The sequence below is a fragment of the Acomys russatus genome, chromosome 20, assembly GCF_903995435.1.
Source record: "Acomys russatus chromosome 20, mAcoRus1.1, whole genome shotgun sequence".
NCBI classification, from domain to species: Eukaryota; Metazoa; Chordata; class Mammalia; order Rodentia; family Muridae; genus Acomys; species Acomys russatus.
In genome coordinates, this window is record NC_067156.1 from 5,993,693 (window position 1) to 6,012,320 (window position 18,628).

General features: G+C 39.3%; 1 protein-coding gene and 1 non-coding gene across 2 annotated transcripts in view; both read right to left on the reverse strand.

Moving 5' to 3' along the window:
• Positions 1–18,628, reverse strand: part of Chst9 (carbohydrate sulfotransferase 9) — a 146,719-nt gene that overhangs the window by 117,259 nt on the left and 10,832 nt on the right. The window lies entirely within an intron of this gene.
• Positions 16,595–16,701, reverse strand: LOC127204847 (U6 spliceosomal RNA). Its single transcript, XR_007832535.1, has one exon. It is a non-coding gene; the product is annotated as a U6 spliceosomal RNA (small nuclear RNA).

Genomic DNA, 18,628 nt, shown 5'->3' on the forward strand with positions numbered 1-18,628 from the left:
GACATAACAACAGACACTGAAGAAATACAAAGAATCATAAGATCCTACTTTGATGGCGTATATGCCACAAAATTTGAAAATCTAAGGGAAATGGATGATTTTCGTGATCAATTTCACTTGCCAAAGTTGAGTGAAGAACAGATAAACAAACTAAATAGTCCCATTTCCCCTACAGAAATAGAAGCAATCATCGATGGTCTCCCAATCAAAAAAAGCCCAGGGCCAGATGGTTTCAATGCAGAATTCTACCAGACCTTCAAGGGTGAGCTAATACCGATAATCTTCAAGCTACTTCAAAAGATAGAAATGGATGGAACATTACCAAATTCATTCTATGAGGCCATAGTCACATTGATACCTAAACCTCACAAAGACTCAACAAAGAAAGAGAATTTCAGATCAATTTCTCTTATGAACATCGATGCAAAAATACTAAATAAAATACGTGCAAAACGAATACAGGAACACATCAAAGATATCATTCATCATGACCAAGTAGGCTTCATTCGAGGCATGCAGGGATGGTTTAATATACGGAAATCCACCAATGTAATCCACCATATAAACAAACTGAAGATAAAAAAAAATCACATGATCATCTCTTTAGATGCAGAGAAAGCATTTGATAAAATCCAACACCCATCATGTTTAAAGTTTTAGAGAGATTGCGGATACAAGGCACTTTCCTCAACATAATAAAGACTATATACAGCAAGCCAATAGCCAAAATCAAAGTAAATGGTGAGATACTCAAGGAAATTCCTCTAAAATCGGGAACAAGGCAAGGTTGCCCACTCTCTCCATATCTCTTCAACATAGTACTCGAAGTTCTAGCCAGAGCAATAAGACAACAAAAGGAGATCAAGGGTATCCAAATGGGAAAGGAGGAAGTCAAATTATTCCTATTTGCAGATGATATGATAGTGTATATAAGTGACCCTCAAAATTCTACCAGAGAACTCCTACAGCTGAGAAACACCTTCAGCAAATTGGCAGGATACAAAATTAACTCAAAAAAGTCTGTAGCCTTCCTATACACAAATGACAAGCTTGCAGAGGAAGAAATTAGGAAAACCACACTCTTCACATTAGCCACAAGCAATATAAAATATTTAGGAGTTACTCTAACTAAGCAAGTGAAGGACGTGTTTGAAAAAAATTTCAAAACTCTGAAGAAAGAGATTGAAGACGACATGAGAAGACGGAATGATCTTCCTTGCTCATGGATCAGGAGAATTAACATAGTAAAAATGGCCATCCTACCAAAAACCATCTACAGATTCAATGCAATCCCTATCAAAACACCTACACAATTTTTTAAAGTCATTGAAAGTTCAATTCTGAACTTCATATGGAAAAACAAAAAACCCAGAATAGCTAAAACAATCTTGTACAATAAAAAGTGCTCCGGAGGAATCTCCATACCTGATCTCAAACTGTACTATAAAGCAATAGTACTTAAAACAGCATGGTACTGGCACAGCAACAGGCTGGTTGATCAGTGGAATCAAATCGAAGACCCAGATGTGAATCCACACACATACAGTCACTTGATTTTTGACAAAGAAGCCAAATCCATTCAATGGAAAAAGGATAGCATCTTCAACAAATGGTGCTGGTCTAACTGGAGGTCTATGTGTAAAAAAATGCAACTGGACCCATATTTGTCACCTTGCACAAAACTCAAATCCAAGTGGATTAAAGACCTCAACATAAAAACAGAGACATTAAGTCACTTAGAAGAAAAAGTGGGGAAGAGCCTGGAACATATTGGCACAGGAGACAACTTCCTGAACAGAACACCAGCAGCCCAGGCCTTAACGTCAACAATTAATAAATGGGACCTCATGAGGCTGAGAAGCTTCTGTAAGGCAGGAGATACTGTCAAGAGAACAAACTGACAGCCTACAGAATGGGAAAAGATCTTCACCAACCCTACATCTGACAAAGGGCTAATATCCAAAATATATAAAGAACTCAAGAAATTAAACACCACTAAACCAAATAACCCAATTGAGAAATGGGGCTTGGAACTCAACAGAGAATTCTCAAGAGAGGAATATCAAATGGCTGAGAAACACTTAAAGAAATGCTCAACCTCCTTAGTCATCAGGGAAATGCAAATCAAAACAACTCTGAGATTCCATCTTACACCCATCAGAATGGCTAAGATAAAAAATTCAAGTGACCCCACATGCTGGAGAGGATGTGGGGAGAGAGGAACACTCCTTCATTGCTGGTGGGAATGCAAACTAGTACAGCCACTTTGGAAATCTATCTGGTGCTATCTCAGAAAAATGGGAATAAGGCTTCCTCAAGACCCAGCTATTTCACTCCTTGAAATATAACCAGAAGATGTTCCAGCACACAAGAAGAAAATTTGCTCAACCATGTTCATAGCAGCCTTATTCATAATAGCCAGAACATAGAAAACAGCCTAAGTGTCCATCAGTAGAAGAATGGATAAAGAAACTGTGGGTACATATACACTATGGAATACTACTCAGCTATTAAAAACAAGGAATTCCCGAAATTTGTGGATAACTGGATTGGGCTAGAAATGATCATAATGAGTGAGTTAACCCAGAAGCAGAAAGAATCAAATGGTATATACTCACTTATATCTGCATACTAGCCCAAGGGGAATGTCCCATGAAAGCCTTCACTTACCAGGAAACTGGGACAGAGGGGAGGACATCCTATTGGGACTCTAGATGAGAGAAGCATGGGAGAATGGCAAAGTTGAAGGATCCAGAGGGTCCTAGAAACCTACAAGTAGAACATTATGAAAGGCAGATTTGGGCCCAGGGGTCCTGCTCAAACTAAGGCACCAGTCAAGGACAATACAGGCAGTAAAGCTTAAACCCCTACCCAGATCTAGCCAAAGGACAGAACATTCTGCACAGTTGAGTGGAGAGTGGGGTATGACTTCCACATGTACTCTGGTGCCTCATATTTGACCATGTCCCCTGGAAGGGGAGACCTGGTGGCACTCAGAGGAAGGACAGCAGGCTACCAAGAAGAGACTTGATACCCTATGAGCATATACAGGGGAAGGAAATCCCCCTCAGGAACAGTCATAGGGGAGGGGAATAAGCGGAAAATGGGAGGGAGGGAAGAATAGGAGGATACAGGGGATGGGATAACCATTGAGATGTAACAAGAATAAATTAATAAAAAAAAAAGAATATATGGTTATAAGGAGAAAAAAATAAAAATAAAATGTATCCTTTGACATAAAAAAAGAAAATAGTTTTATGATTGGAGGGGTCACCACACACGAGAAACTGTATTAAAGGGCTGCAGCACGAGGAAGGCTGAGAACCAGTGCTCTAGATGATGCCAGGTATATTGAAGATGCATCTTAGATTGATAGGTAATAGTCATTTGACATTTAAAATATATAAATAGAAAGCTTCTTCTCAGTCCAGTCCCTTCCCCTGCAACACTGTCCTCTTATGTCCCAGTGCAGCTCAGCTGACTTGCCCAAGCCTTTGTCACTCCTCCCTAACCTGTCCCTGGTCTGATCCATTGCTACTTCAGAAATCTATTCTAACTTTGATAGCACCTCATTATTTCTCCTGAACTCCTTTTGGTCCAGACCGTTTCATTTTCTAATGGCTTACTTCAACAGCTTTCTAAATGGTATCTTCTTCCCACTTTGTTTCCTAAAACTCTCTTCTACATCTGAAAGCTTAAGAGGAAAAATCACCCCATCTCCTTGTTTAAAATTCGCCAGTGACTTGCTATTGTGGATGACATAATGCCTGAACCCCATACACAGTTACGTAAGCGGGGTGCTGGCCTTGCGTTTGCCATGTTTGCCACATTCTCACCACACTTTTACTTTGGTCAACCAAATCTGTCCTCCCTGAGGGCCTTTGCACTTGCCGTTTCCTCTTTTCCCAAATATTTTCATAGTTAGCTCCTTCAAACTTGTCAAGGATCTTTTCAGATGCCATCTCCTCAAAGAGGTTTACCTAACATGGTGTCCTACGTATAACCACCAAATTCAGATATATTATTCCTAGCTAGATAATTACAAATGGGAAACAGTCCCTGCTGAAGAAAGTTACTTCAAATTAGACAAAGTTCACAGTTTACTGCATCCCTATGAATACTGGTTTGAGCTTCTTGCAGATAGACCAGGAATGGTGTTTCTGGAACATATTGTGGTTTCCTTGTGTGATCTTCTGTTTTCCTCAGTGTTGTACCATCCTGGTCACCCAGAAGCACAGTGCAGCTGTCCCCTCACTATGTATCCCTGCAGCTTGGCATCATCTGTGTTTTTGATAATACGTTTTCTAACGGGGGGAGGTGGTTTGATTTTAATTTTTCTGGTAAGAATGATGCTCACACACTCACTTGTATGTGTGCCCCAAGCTGAGAATGAATAGATTTTCATCTCCCCCTTATCTCCAACTATAAAGAGAAAATAAAGATGGAACATTAAAAAGAAATCTTGCTTGCCTCTTGCTTGTCTGACAAATCTGAGAGCAATCTTCTTGCCCAGCCCAATATGATGTGATATATCATTTCTAATATATGATATATCATACATAATGTATGATACACATAGATATTTTATATATACATATGACATATAATGGAACATGACAGCATTTTCACAGAAGGGGAAGCAGAAGCATGTCTAGCTTGCTTTATTTTAAATTTTCTGTATTTTATTAAGAATATTTTTAAATATGTGAAAATGTGAGAAAAAAGAAAGCCTCATTTCTTTTTTTTTTTTAGATTTTTTAAAATTGAAAAATAAAATCATTCATATTACATCTCAATTGCTATCCCATCCCATGCATCCTCCCATTTCTCCCTCCCTCCCGCTTTTACCCCATTCCCCTTCCCTATGACTGTGACTGAGGGGGACCTCCTCTCCTTGAATATGATGCTAGGGTATCAAGTTTCTTCTTGGTAGTCTGCTATCCTTCTTCTGAGTGCCATCGGGCCTCCCCATCAAGGGGACATAGCCAAATATGGGGCACCAGAGTTCATGTGAAAGTTAGTCCCCAGTTTCCACTTAACTGGGGAGAATGTCTTGTCCCTCGGCTAGATCTGGGTAAGGGTTTGATGATGACTGCACGTATTGTCCTTGGTTGGTGCTATAGATGAAGCAGAACCCCTGGGCCCAGATCTGCTCTTCATAGTGTTCTTCTTGCAAATTTCTAGGACCCTCTGGATCCATCTATTTCCCTATCTCCTATATTTTTCTCACCTTAGGATGTCCTTACCTCTATATCCAACTTTCCTGGTAAGTAAAGACTTTCATGAGACATGCCCCTTGGGCTAGTATCCAGTTATAAGTGAGTATATATTATTTGAGTTCTCTCTGTTTCTGGGTTAGCTCACTCATTATGATCATTTCTAGTTCAATCCATTTGTCCACAAATTTCAAGAATTCCTTGTTTTTAATAGCTGAGTAGTATTCCATGGTGCAAATCAACCACAGCTTTGTTATCCATTCTTCTACTGAGGGACACTTAGAAAGTCTCATTTCTTAATGTCATTATATCTCTCTCTACATCAGAAAGAGCAAACGGTGCCAACACTCCTCACCTGCTAGGTGGACCCAGCATGTCCTAAATCTCTAATAAACTCCAAGGCGAGGCTTGATACTATGTTCACTTCTTTAGAATGTACCTGAAAACAGGTAACCTGCCAGGTAAAACTTGGACTTTCAGTTTTTGTTGGATTTTTACTGTAGTAAGAACACAGAATGTGGAATCTGCCCTTAAACAGGACTTCAGTGTACAATACACTGTTGTTAACTGTCTATAAAGTGCTGCGTGTGGCCAATCTCCTGAAAGTTTGATGCCAGAAGAGAAAAATGAGCTGCTAAACAGCTGCAGTGTCTTTGCTTTTGTGAAAGATCTGAGCTGAGTATTAGTTTTGTGTCCTCTGTCCCTTGGCTCAAGGTCATTTAGGTATTTAGGGGCATATTTGCTCTCTCTCTTCTACAGACACTCATCATCAGAGACGAGTGATGTAGTGTCACTTACAGCATTATTAGGTCTTCTTATATAAATTCTGCAGTTAAGTGATTTTTCAAAAGAATTCCAAATGACTTGCAACTTGGCCTTGGCATTTCCATTTCCATCAGTAAACATGAACCGTGCTCCTTCCTACTTGTCATTTTATATGCAAATCTTTACAGCCAGGGCAAAGCTCTTCCTTTGACATTTTCTCAGGAGTGACAATGGTGAATTTCATTTGATTTCTGGCTTATCCTATACAGATCTTTCAGTGTTTAAACTAATACAACACAGTGTCCATTGAAGAAAAAAGATTTCAAACAATGTGCAAACTGGCTGAGGCATCACTTTGCTGCATACATTTCTGCAACCAAATCTTACACATCATCTTAAAATAGAGGATAATAAAGTGTATGTTTCAGGGTCATTTAGCTTTTGTTTGATTTTTATAATAGCTCAAAGACTTTGTCTCTGACCTATAAAACTGCTGCAAAGCAAGTGTATGTAAGGCTTCCTGAGCTATTTGGTGAAATTCGAATATCACAACCATAGTTTAAAAACCAAGAACAGGATGTTAGTTGCATTATGCCATGAAACCAGGACTTTGTTCACATAGATTAGGGAGGTGTGATTTAAGATTCTGCTAAGAATTTGAAAAATCAGTCAATCAGTTTGTTCTTTTTTGATCTGTTTCCTCACACAGATGAAGAAGTTTGTTTTCTTGTGTTTTAGATGAACACTGGAAAAGTAAATTGAATTCTAGGAATTAATTTATTGTTTACAGCCTAAGTGTCCCTCAGTAGAAGAATGGATAAAGAAACTGTGGTACATTTACACTATGGAATACTACTCAGCTATTAAAAACAAGGGATTCCAGAAATTTATGGGCAAATGGATTGAACTAGAAATGATCATAATGAGTGAGTTAACCCAGAAGCAGAAAGACTCAAATGGTATATACTCACTTATATCTGCATACTAGGCCAAGGGGCATGTCCCATGAAAGTCTTCACTAACCAGGACACTGGGACAGAGGGGAGGACATCCTACTGGGACTCTAGATGAGAGTAGTATGGGAGAATGGAAAAGTTGAAGGATCCAGAGGATGCTAGAAACCTACAAGTAGAACATTATGATGGGCAGATTTGAGCCCAGGGGTCCCGCTCAAACTATGGCACCAGCCAAGGACAATACAGGCTGTAAACTTCAAACCCCTATCCAGATCTAGCCAATAGACAGGACATTCTCCACAATTGAGTGGAGAGCAGGGACTGACTTTCACACATACTCTGGTGCCTCATATTTGACCACCAGGGGAGACCTGGTGGCACTCAGAGGAAGGATAGCAGGCTACCAAGAAGAGACTTGATACCCTATGAGCATATACAGGGCGAGGAGGTCCCCCTCAGTCACAGTCATAGGGGAGGGGAGTAAGGGGGAAATGGGAGGGAGGGAGGAATGGGAGGATACAAGGGAGGGGATAACCATTGATATGTAATATGAATAAATTAATAAAATAAAATTTAAAAAAAGTTATTGTTTACCTTAAAAATTATTATGTACTTTTGCACTGGTTTAAGCAAAGAATATGATGACTTTCTAATGTACTCAATGGCTAAAAATGTTTTTATCAGTTTTAATTCATACCCTTTTGTCCAAAATTGTTTTAGTTAAATCATAGTGTCATCTAGTTACTATTTTACAAAACAACAACCACAGTTATATATGGGTTCAAGACAAGTAACATGTCTATTAAGGTCAGGTTGGAATCATTTGATAGTTTACAAATGCCTGTGCAATTCCTGAGAAGTCACTGTGCATCTGTGTCTCTTAAGTACAATAGCTGCCACTATTCTCCTGTGCAGAAAGCCTGGATGACTGAGACACTGGAAATGGCATATAAACTCTTTTGAGGGGGTTGGTCAACAATTGTGTTGACCCCACTCCCTCATCATCTCCAGGTCCCACCCTCCCTTCCTCATCATCCTTCATCCCTCCCATAGTCCTCAGAAAGAAGCCCTTCAAGTCTAGTCTGGGCTGCCTTTACCCTCTTCTCCTGTGGCCTGGTAAGGCCACTGTGCGAGGGGAAAGTGATCAAGGAGTGGGTACCGGAGTCCATGTTAGAGGCAGCCCCTGCTCCCCATATTAGGGGACCCATATGGAGATTGTGCTGCCTTTCAACTCCATCTGAACAGAGGGTCTAGGTCTTCACCATGCATGGTCCTTGGTTGGTACATCAGTCTCTGCAGCACTCCCTCCTCAGCCTGGGTTGTTGTCTTCAATGATCTCCTTGCGTAACTCCTGTTCCCTTCAGGATCTTCAGTCCCCGAACTCTTCCATAAGACTCCCTGTGTTCCATTCCTAAGTTTGGCTGTGAGTCTCAGCATCTGCTTTGATCCCCCACTGGGTGGCGTCTTTCGGAGGACCTCTATGGTAGGTTCCCATCCTGTTCCTTCTTTTCAACTGCTTCCGCCCTTCTGAATGAGAATTAAGCATCCTCCCTAGGTTGCTCCGTGTTATTCAGCTTCTTTATGTCTGTGTATTTCAGTGTGGATATTGTGTGGCTAATATCCATTTATAAGTGATATACCATGCATGTCTTTCTGACTCTGGGCTACCTCACTCAAGATGATCATTTATAGTTCCATCCATTTGCCTGCAAATTGAAAGATTTCTTTGTTTTTAATAGCTGAGTAGTACTCCGTTGTTTAAATGTACTATAGTTTCTTTATTCATTCTTTGCTTGAGGGACCTCTAGGTTGTTTCCAGATTCTGGCTATTATGAATAAAGCTGCTATGAACATAGTTGAGCAAATGTCCTTGTAGTATGGTGGAGCATCTTTGAGGCAGATGCACAGGAATAGTTCAGCTGGGTATTGAGGTAGCACTATTTCCACTTTTCTGAGAAAGCACCAGATTGATTTCCAAAGTGTACAAGTTTGTACTCCTACCAGCAATGGAGGAGTGTTCCCCTTTCTCCACATCCTCGCCAGTATGTGCTGCAACTTGAATTTTTGATCTTAGCCATTCTGACTGGTCCCTGATGATTAAGGATGCTGAACATTTCTTTAAGTGTTTCTCAGCCACTCAATATTCTTCTGTTGAGAATTTTCTGTTTAGCTCTGTACCCTGTTTTTAAATTGGATTATTTAGTTTGGTGATGTTTAATTTCTTGAGTTCTTTATATATTTTGGATATTAGCTCTCTACCAGATGTAGGGTGGGTGAAGATATTTTCCCAATCTGTAGGCTCTCACTTTGTTCTGTTGACAGTGTTCTTTACCTTACAGAAGGTTTTCAGTTTCATGAGGTCCCATTTATTAATGGTTGATCTTAGGGCCTGAGCTGTTGGTGTTCTGTTCAGGAAGTCGTCTCCTGTGCAAAAGAACTGGAGGCTCGTCCCCACTTTTTCTTCTAATAGATTTAGTGTTTCTGGTGTTATATTGAGGTTTTTAATCCATTTGGACTTAAGAGTCTATTTGCATTTTTCTATATGTAGACATTCAGTTAGACCAGCACCATTTGTTGAAGATGCTATCCTTTTCTTTGTCAAATATCAAGTGTCCATAGATGTGTGGGTTTATTTCTGGGTCTTGGTTTTCATTGATTCTTTGAATTTTTTTTTTTGTTTCTAACTTATTGATTTCAGCCCTAAATTTGACTATTTCTAGCCATCTACTCCTAGTGGATGTGTCTGATTCTTTTTGTTCTAGAGCTTTCAGGTGTGCTGTTAAGTTGCTAGTATGGGATCTCTCCAATTTCTTTATGAAGGGTTATGTGCTATGAATATTCTTTTAGCACTGCTTTCATTTTGTCCCATAAGTTTGGGTATGTTGTACCTTAATTTTCATTTGATTCTAGGAAGTCTTTAATTTCTTTTTCTTTTTGTCCCTAACCAAGTGGTTAGTGAGTAAGGAGTTGTTCAGTTGTTCAGTTTCCAGGCTTGCTTTTCTGACCAAGTATATAGTCAATGTTGGAGAAGGTTCAATGAGGTACTAAGAAGAATATACATTCTTCTGTGATTGGGTGCAATATTCTGTAGATATATGTTATATACATTTTATTTATCAATGCCTATTAGTTTCATTATTTCTCCATTTAGTTTTTGTCTCGATGATCTGTCTATTGGTGAGAGTGGAGTGTTGAAGTCTTCCATTATTAATGTTTGGGGTCCAATGTGTGATTTAAGCTTTAGTAATGTTTCTTTTATGAATGTGGGTGCTCCTGTATTTTGGGCACAGATGTTCAGGATTGAGACATCTTGATGCATATTTCCTTTGATGAATATGAAGTGTCCTCCCCCATCTCTTTTGATAGTTTTAGTTGAAAGTCTATTTTATTAGATACTGGAATGGCTACTCTAGCTTGGTTCTTGGGTCTGTTTACTTGGAATACATTTTTCCATCCCTTTACTCTGAAGGAATGGCTTTTTTGCTGAGATGTGTTTTTGTATGCAGCAGAATGATGGGTCCTGTTTTTGCATCCATTCTGTTAGCCTCTGTTTATTGGAGAGTTGAGGCTGTTGATGTTGAGAGATATTAATGACTAGAGGTTGTTCCTGTTTGTGTGTGTGTGGTGGTGGTAAAGTGTGTGTGTGTGTGTGTGTGTGTTTCTCTTTCTTTTGATTTTGTGGATCTGTGTTTTTTTTCCTGTGTTTTCCTAGGTATAGTTTATCTCTTTGGAATTTTCCTTCCAGTATTTTCTATGGTGCTAGATTTGTGCCTAGATACTGTTTAAACTTGGTATTATCATGGAATATCTTGGTTTCTTCATCTATGGTGATCAAAAATTTTGATAGGTAGTCTATGATGGAGAGATAAACATGTTTTTGTTTAGATCCCCAGTGTGGCATGAGGAATAGACTTGTGAGAGAGCAGGTCATGTTTATCCCCTTAGAAGTCAAACCACTTTGTGAGGGAGGTTGGCTGAGACTAGCCGAAAAACATCCTTGAACAAATTCTGAGAGGAGGTATAAATGTGAGCCAAAAAGGCATGGTCTTTGGAAACTTGGAATTGAGTGGCTGTTCATCACTGTATTTCAAGACACTCCTCAAGAGAACTGCTCCAGTGAAGGCTTTGGGGCTCCAGGCTTTGGCTGCTGCTCCAGGCTCTGGCTGAGGTCTGGGTTCCAGTTGCTCCAGGTTCCAGCAGAAAAATTCTGCTGACTGTGCCAGGAGGGTTGTTCCTGGCAACTAATACCAGGTTTAGGTTTATGTTAGTTGGGTTATAAGGGAGGTACACTTGTTTGGTAAGTTCACAATAAATTATAATTGTTAAGAAAACTGTGCCTACAAGTCTAGGTTGGCATCTGTGGTCTCAGTGTCTGCATGACATCTGACTAGGCCCTTCTGGCTTTCATAGTCTCTGTTGAGAAGTCAAGTATAATTCTACTAGGTTTGCTTTTATATGTGACTTGGCCTTTTTCTCTTGCAGCTTTTAATATTCTTTTTTTTTTTTTTTTGTACTATACATTTAGTGTTTTGATTATTATGTGTTGTGAGGATGTTTTTCTGGTCCAATCTATTCAGAGTTTGTAGGCATTTTTTATGTTTGTGGGTGTTTCTTTCTTCAAGTTGGGGAAGTTTTCTTCTATGGTTTTGTTGAAAATGTTTTCTTGGATAGAGCTTGGAGTCTTCTCCTATTTCTATTATTCTTAGATTTGATCTTTTTGTAGTGGCCCAGATCCCCTGGGTGTTTTGTGTCAGGAACTCTTTAGTTTTAACATTTTTGACTGATGTATGAATATCTTCAACCATATCTTCCATCTTTTGTATTCTGTTGGTGTTGCTTGTTCTCTTCCCTAGGTTTTCCAACTGCAAAGTTGCCTCAGACTGTGATTTCTTTGTTGCTTCTAATTCTCTTTTAGGTCTTGAATAGTTTTATTCATTTGTTTCATTTCTTTCTTCAATCTGACTGTATTTTCCTGTAATTATTTATATGATTTATTAAATTTCTTCATCTGTTTGAATGTATTTTCCAGTATTTCTTTGGGAGTTTTTTCCTTTTTTTCCCTTTTTTTATTATTAATTTATTCATATTACATCTCAGTTGTTAGCCCATCCCTTGTATCCTCCCATTCCTCCCTCCTTCCTGCTTCCCTGCCTATTCCCCTTTGGGAGGGGTTTTTTTTTTAACTCCTTCATGGCTTCTATCATTTTCATCACCTCAAATTTAAAATCTTCTTTTAAATTTTTGTGGATATTGGTGTCTCCGGGTTTGCTGTGGTAGGACCACTGGTTTCTGCTGGTGTCATATGGTTTTGAGTTTTGTTTGTGTTCTTTTTTTTTTTTTAGGTTTTGTTCATATTTATTATCTTTTTTTTTCATTAAACATTTTTTTAATTAATTTACTCATATTACATCTCGATTGTTAGCCCCTCCCCCATCTCCTCCCATTCCTCCCTCCCTCCCATTTCTCCCCTTCTCCCCTCCCCTATGTCCATGACCTAGGGAGACCTCCTCCCCCTATACATGCTCTCAGAATATCAAGTCTCTTCTTGGTAACTAGCTATCCTTCCTCTGAGTGCCACCAGGTCTCCCCATCTGGGGGACATGGTCAGAAAAGGGGCACCAGAGTTCCTGTGAGAGTCAGATCTCACTCTCCACTCAATGGTTGAGAGTATCATGTTCGTCGGCTAGGTCTTGGTAGAGGTTCGAAGCTTACTGCCTATATTCTCCTTGGCTGGTGCCTTAGTTTGAGGAGGACCCCAGGATCCAGATCTGCCTGTCATAAAGTTCTTCTTGTAGGTTTCCAGGACCCTGTGGGTCCTACAATTTCCTCTTTCTTCTATGCTACTCTTGCCTAAAGTCTCAATCGGATATCCTCTCCTCTGACCCACTTTCTTGGTAAGTAAAAATTTTCATGGTCCGTATCCCTTGGACTAGTGTTTTGATATAAGTGAGAATATACCGTTTGTCTCTTTTTGCTTCTGGGTGTACTCACTCATTATGATAATTTCTAGATCAATCCATTTGTCCACAAATTTCGGGAATTCCTCATTTTTAATAGCTGAGTAGTATTCCATCGTGTAAATATACCACAGTTTCTTAGTCCATTCTTCTACTGAGAGACACTTAGGCTGTTTCCATGTTCTGGCTATTATGTATAGAGCAGCTATGAACATGGTTGAGCATATGTCCCTGTTGTGTGGTAGGGCATTTTCTGGGTATATTCCAAGGAGTGGGATAGCTGGGTCTTGAGGAAGCCCTATTCCCATTTTTTCTGAGAAAGCGCCAGATAGCTTTCCAAAGTGGTTGTACTAGTTTGCATTCCCACCAGCAATGAAGGAGTGTTCCTCTCTCTCCACATCCTCGCCAACATGTGGTGTCATTTGAGTTTTTGATCTTAGCCATTCTGATGGGTGTAAGATGGAATCTCAGTGTCGTTTTGATTTGCATTTCTCTGATGACTAACGAGGACGAGCATTTCTTTAAGTGTTTCTCGGCCATTTGATATTCCTCTGTTGAGAATTCTCTGTTAAGTTCCAAGCCCCATTTCGCAACTGGGTTGTTTGGTTTTGTGGTGTTTAATTTCTTGAGTTCTTTATATATTTTGGATATTAAACCTTTGTCAGATGTAGGGTTGGTGAAGATCTTTTCCCATTCTGTAGGCTGTTGCTTTGTTCTCTTGACAGTGTCTCCTGCCTTACAGAAGCTTCTCAGCCTCATGAGGTCCCATTTATTAATTGTCGACATTAAGGCCTGGGCTGTTAGTGTACTGTTCAGGAAGTTGTCTCCTGTGCCTATGTGTCCCAGGCTCTTCCCCACTTTTTCCTCTAACTGAATTAATGTCTCTGGTTTTAAGTTGAGGTCTTTAATCCACTTGGACTTGAGTTTTGTGCATGGTGACAAATAAGGGTCTAATTGCATTTTTCTACATGTAGACATCCAGTTAGACCAGCACCATTTGTTGAAGATGCTATCCTTTTTCCATTGAATAGATTTGGCTTCTTTGTCAAAAATCAAGTGAGCAAATGTGTATGGATTCATCTCTGGGTCTTCGATTCGATTCCATTGATCCACCAGTCTATTGCTTTGCCAGTACCATGCTGTTTTAATTACTGTTGCTCTGTAGTACAGCTTGAGATCAGGTATGGAGATTCCTCCAGAGGATCTTTTATTGTATAGGATTGTTTTTGCTATTCTGGGTTTTTTATTTCTCCATTTGAATTTTAGAATTGATCTTTCAATATCTTCAAAGTATTTTGTAGGTATTTTGATAGGGATTGCATTGAATCTGTAAATTGCTTTTGGTAAGATGGCCATTTTTACTATGTTGATTCTCCCGATCCATGAACAAGGTAAATCCCTCCATCTTCTCATGTCATCTTCAATCTCTTTCTTCAGAGGTTTGAAGTTTTTTTCGAATAAGTCCTTCACTTGCTTGGTTAGAGTTACTCCTAGATATTTTATATTGTTTGTGGCTATCGTGAAGGGAATAGTTTTCTTAATTTCTTCCTCTGCCTGTTGTCATTTGTATACAGAAAAGCTACTGACTTTTTTGAGTTTATTTTGTATCCTGCCAATTTGCTGAAGGTGTTTATCAGCTGTAGGAGTTCTCTGGTGAAATTTTGCGGGTCACTTATATACACTATCATATCATCTGCAAATAGGGATAATTTGACTTCTTCCTTTCCCATTTGGATCCCCTTGATATCCTTTTGCTGTCTTATTGCTCTGGCTAGAACTTCAAGAACTATATTGAAGAGATAAGGGGACAAGGGGCAGCCTTGTCTGGTTCCCGATTTTAGAGGAATTTCCTTGAGTATCTCTCCGTTTAATTTAATGTTGGCTGTTGGTTTGCTGTATATGGCCTTTATTATGTTTAGATAAGTGCCTTGTATTCCCGATCTCTCCAAAACTTTGAACATAAATGGGTGTTGGATTTTATCAAATGCTTTTTCTGCATCTAAAGAGATGATCATGTGGTTTTTCTCTTTCAGTTTGTTTATATGGTGGATTACATTGATGGATTTCCGTATGTTAAACCATCCCTGCATGCCTGGAATGAAGCCTACCTGGTCATGGTGAATGATGTCTTTGATATGCTGTTGTATTCGCTTTGCGAGAATTTTGTTGAGTATTTTTGCATCAATGTTCATAAGAGAAATTGGTCTGAAATTCTCTTTTTTTGTTGGATCTTTGTGAGGTTTAGGTATCAATGTGACTGTGGCCTCATAGAAGAAATTTGGTAATATTCCGTCCATTTCTATCTTTTGGAATAGCTTGAATAGTATTGGTATTAGCTCCTCTTTGAAGGTCTGGTAGAATTCTGCACTGAACCATCTGGCCCTGGGCTTTTTTGGTTGGAGACTATCAATGGTTGCTTCTATTTCTATAGTGAAATAGGGCTATTTAATTTGTTTATCTGGTCTTGGTTCAATTTCGGCAAATGGAATCGGTCGAGAAATTTGTCCATTTCCGTTAAATTTTCAAATTTTGTGGCATAAATGCCTTTAAAGTAGGTTCTTATGATTCTTTGTATTTCTTCAGTGTCTGTTGTTATGTCTCCCTTTTCATTTCTGATTTTGTTAATTTGGATAGTGTTTCTCTGTCTTTTAGTTAGATTGGCTAACGGTTTGTCTATCTTGTTAATTTTTTCAAAGAACCAACTCTTGTTTTGTTGATTCTTTGGATTGTCTCTTTGTTTCTAATTTATTGATTTCAGCCCTGAGTTTGATTATTTTCTAGGCGTCTAACTCCTCTTGGGTGTTTCTGCTTCTTTTTTCCTAGAGCCTCCAGATGTGTGTTAGGTGTTTATTGTGAGATGATTCCTTTTTCTTTTTGAAGGCACTTAGTGCTATGAATTTTCCTCTTAGCACTGCTTCAATGTGTCCCACAAATTTGGGTATGTTGTTCCATCATTTTCATTGAATTTCAAGAAGTCTTTTATTTCTTCCCTTATTTCTTCCGTGACCCATGTGTCATTAAGTAGAAAGTTGTTTAATTTCCATGTGTTAGTATGCTTTTTGCTATTTCTGTTGTTGTTGAAGTCCAGCCTTAGACCATGGTGATCTGATAAGATACAAGGTATTATTTCAATCTTCTTGTATCTATTGAGGTTTGCTTCATGACCAACTATGTGATCAATTTTAGAGAACGTTCCATGGGGTGCTGAGAAAAAGGTATAATCCTTTGCATTTGGGTGGAAAGTTCTGTAGATATCTGTTAGATCCATTTGATTCATGACATTGGTTAATGAGGTTATTTCTCGGCTTATTTTTTGTTTCAAAGACCTATCCTTGAGTGAAAGAGGGGTGTTGAAGTCTCCCACTATTATTGTGTGGGTATCAATGAGTGGGGTAAGCTTTGTTAATAACTGTTTTACAAATGTGGGAGCCCTTGTATTCGGAGCATAGATGTTCAAAATTGTGATGTCTTCTTGGTTGACTTTACCTTTGACGAGTACGAAGTGACCATCCTCATCTCGTTTGATTAATTTTGGTTGAAAGTCTATTTTATTAGATATTAGAATGGCTACCCCAGCTTGCTTCTTGTGACCATTTGCTTGGAATATTTTTCCCCAACCTTTTACTCTTAGGCAATGTCTGTCCTTGTGGTTGAGGTGTGTTTCTTGAATGCAGCAGAATGTTGGGTCATGTTTATGCATAAAAATATGGAACGCTTCACGAATTTGCATGTCATCCTTGCGCAGGGGCCATGCTAATCTTCTCTGTATCGTTCCAATTTTAGTATATGTGCTGCCGAAGCGAGCACTTGTTTGTGTTCTTGCACTGGCTTCTAGCCATCTGGTTGTCTCTGGTGTTAGCAGGCCTGGAGGTTCCATTGATGGGGTTTCTCTCTGTGTCCCAGGTGGGCCTGGCACATTGAGAGCAGGCAAGGAGAGCTCCAAGTTGAAGGCTGCTTGCTAGGGCTCCCCAGAGAACTACTTAGGATGGTAGACAATGGGTGTTGGAGGCTGTCCCCAAATCAGCTCTTCTGGGTTTTCTGTCTGTGTCCCAGTTGGGTCAAGCATGAGAGAATCAGTCTGAGAGAGCTCCAAGCTGAAAGCTGCTCATGTGCCTCTCAGGCCTTGTCGGTGTGGTGTCCAATGTGGGTTGTGGCCAGTGCCAAACTCATGCCTGGTGGTTCAGTGTCTGTGACACAGATGGGCCTGATCACTGAGGAGTGAGAAACATAAATGCTGGTGCTTATCTGGCTTCTTCTTTTTCCTCTCTCATTCATTCTGGGCTTTCAGCCTATTGCATGGTACTGTTCTTTTTCAAGGTAGATTTTCCTGCTCAAGGACACTTTCTGGAAATTATCTCAAAGACATATCCAGAGCTGTGCCTCATAGATGATTCTGAAGCTAATCAAGTTGACAAAAACGACTATCCCCATAGCCTCATGGTCATATTATAATACAATTTCAAAAGTCCCCATGCTTTTTATACAGTTTCCGTAACTGTTTAGAAGGCCAGTGTACAACGTCTCATCCGAGGTTCAAAACAAACTTGTTAGTTATAGCAAATAAGCAAAACAGAGAGCTACACATTTACAATAGAAATTATGGCATGGAGGACACATTTCTGTCACAAAAAGTAAGAATGTGGAATAGCAAGAAAAGCTAAAGCAAGACTAAAACGCATCAGGTCAAACTCCAAATCCCGATGCTCCATGTTCAGTATCTGGAGCTTTTGATGCCGTCATCTGGGCTGCAATAGCCTCGGGTGTTCCTACCTCTCCAGAGCTCCTTACCATATCTCACACAGCCTCTATATTGTGTTGGTTCTAGTATACAGCTACAGATTTCTTCAGATGTCCCATGACTCTAGCCTCTCCCATATGGCAGAGTTTCTAGTATAACTTATATTCCACCACCACCAATTTATACAGAGGAATCCCAGAGCCTGATTTCAGGGAGCCAACCCTTTGGTGTCAAAAGCTTTCTAGGACATTGGGGCAAGTCTCCAGGACCCATCACTTTTGTTTTTCACATTGTTGTAAAACAAGCATCCTGTGGACTATGTTGATACTTTACATTGCCTGTTCAATATGTAGTCTGTTTTATTTCTACTAGAGCCTTAGTGTCTGAATCTGGTAAAACATTTCCAAAGATGATGTTCTCAGCTGAGGGCCCTTCAGTGCCATTCCTATCTCAGGCTCTCTCCATTCACGTGAATTTACATTTTCAAAAGTTGGAGCCTTCAGAGGGTGAAATTTTATTAATTTATTAATTTTTAACAATTACAGCTGTCTCTCAAAACACACCTTCTCTTCATCTTCAAACTTTTCCACACTTCCTTCAAATCTAAATGTATTTTTAAAATCTCTTTTCATTCTAATTTCTTATAAGTAATGAACAGGAGCCATTCCATAGACTGCATGTTATTTTCTATTGAAATTGCCTCTGCCAAATGATTTAGTCCATTGCTTTTGAATTTAGCTTCATTAACATTTTTAGGATACAGGACGAATGCTTTGGAATTTTTTTTTTTGCATGAATATAACATGAGAGGCTTCTAGCCCAGTTCCCAATAAAGTCCATATTTCCTCTCTGAAATCTCATGAGCCATGATATCCACTGCTTACAAGTTTCTTGCAATTTTGGTCCTTTGAATCCCCACAAGAAAGATCTACTAAGGTTTGTTTGTAGAATTCTATGGCTTTTTCATATTGCAGTTTTAAACTTTTTCACATTTAT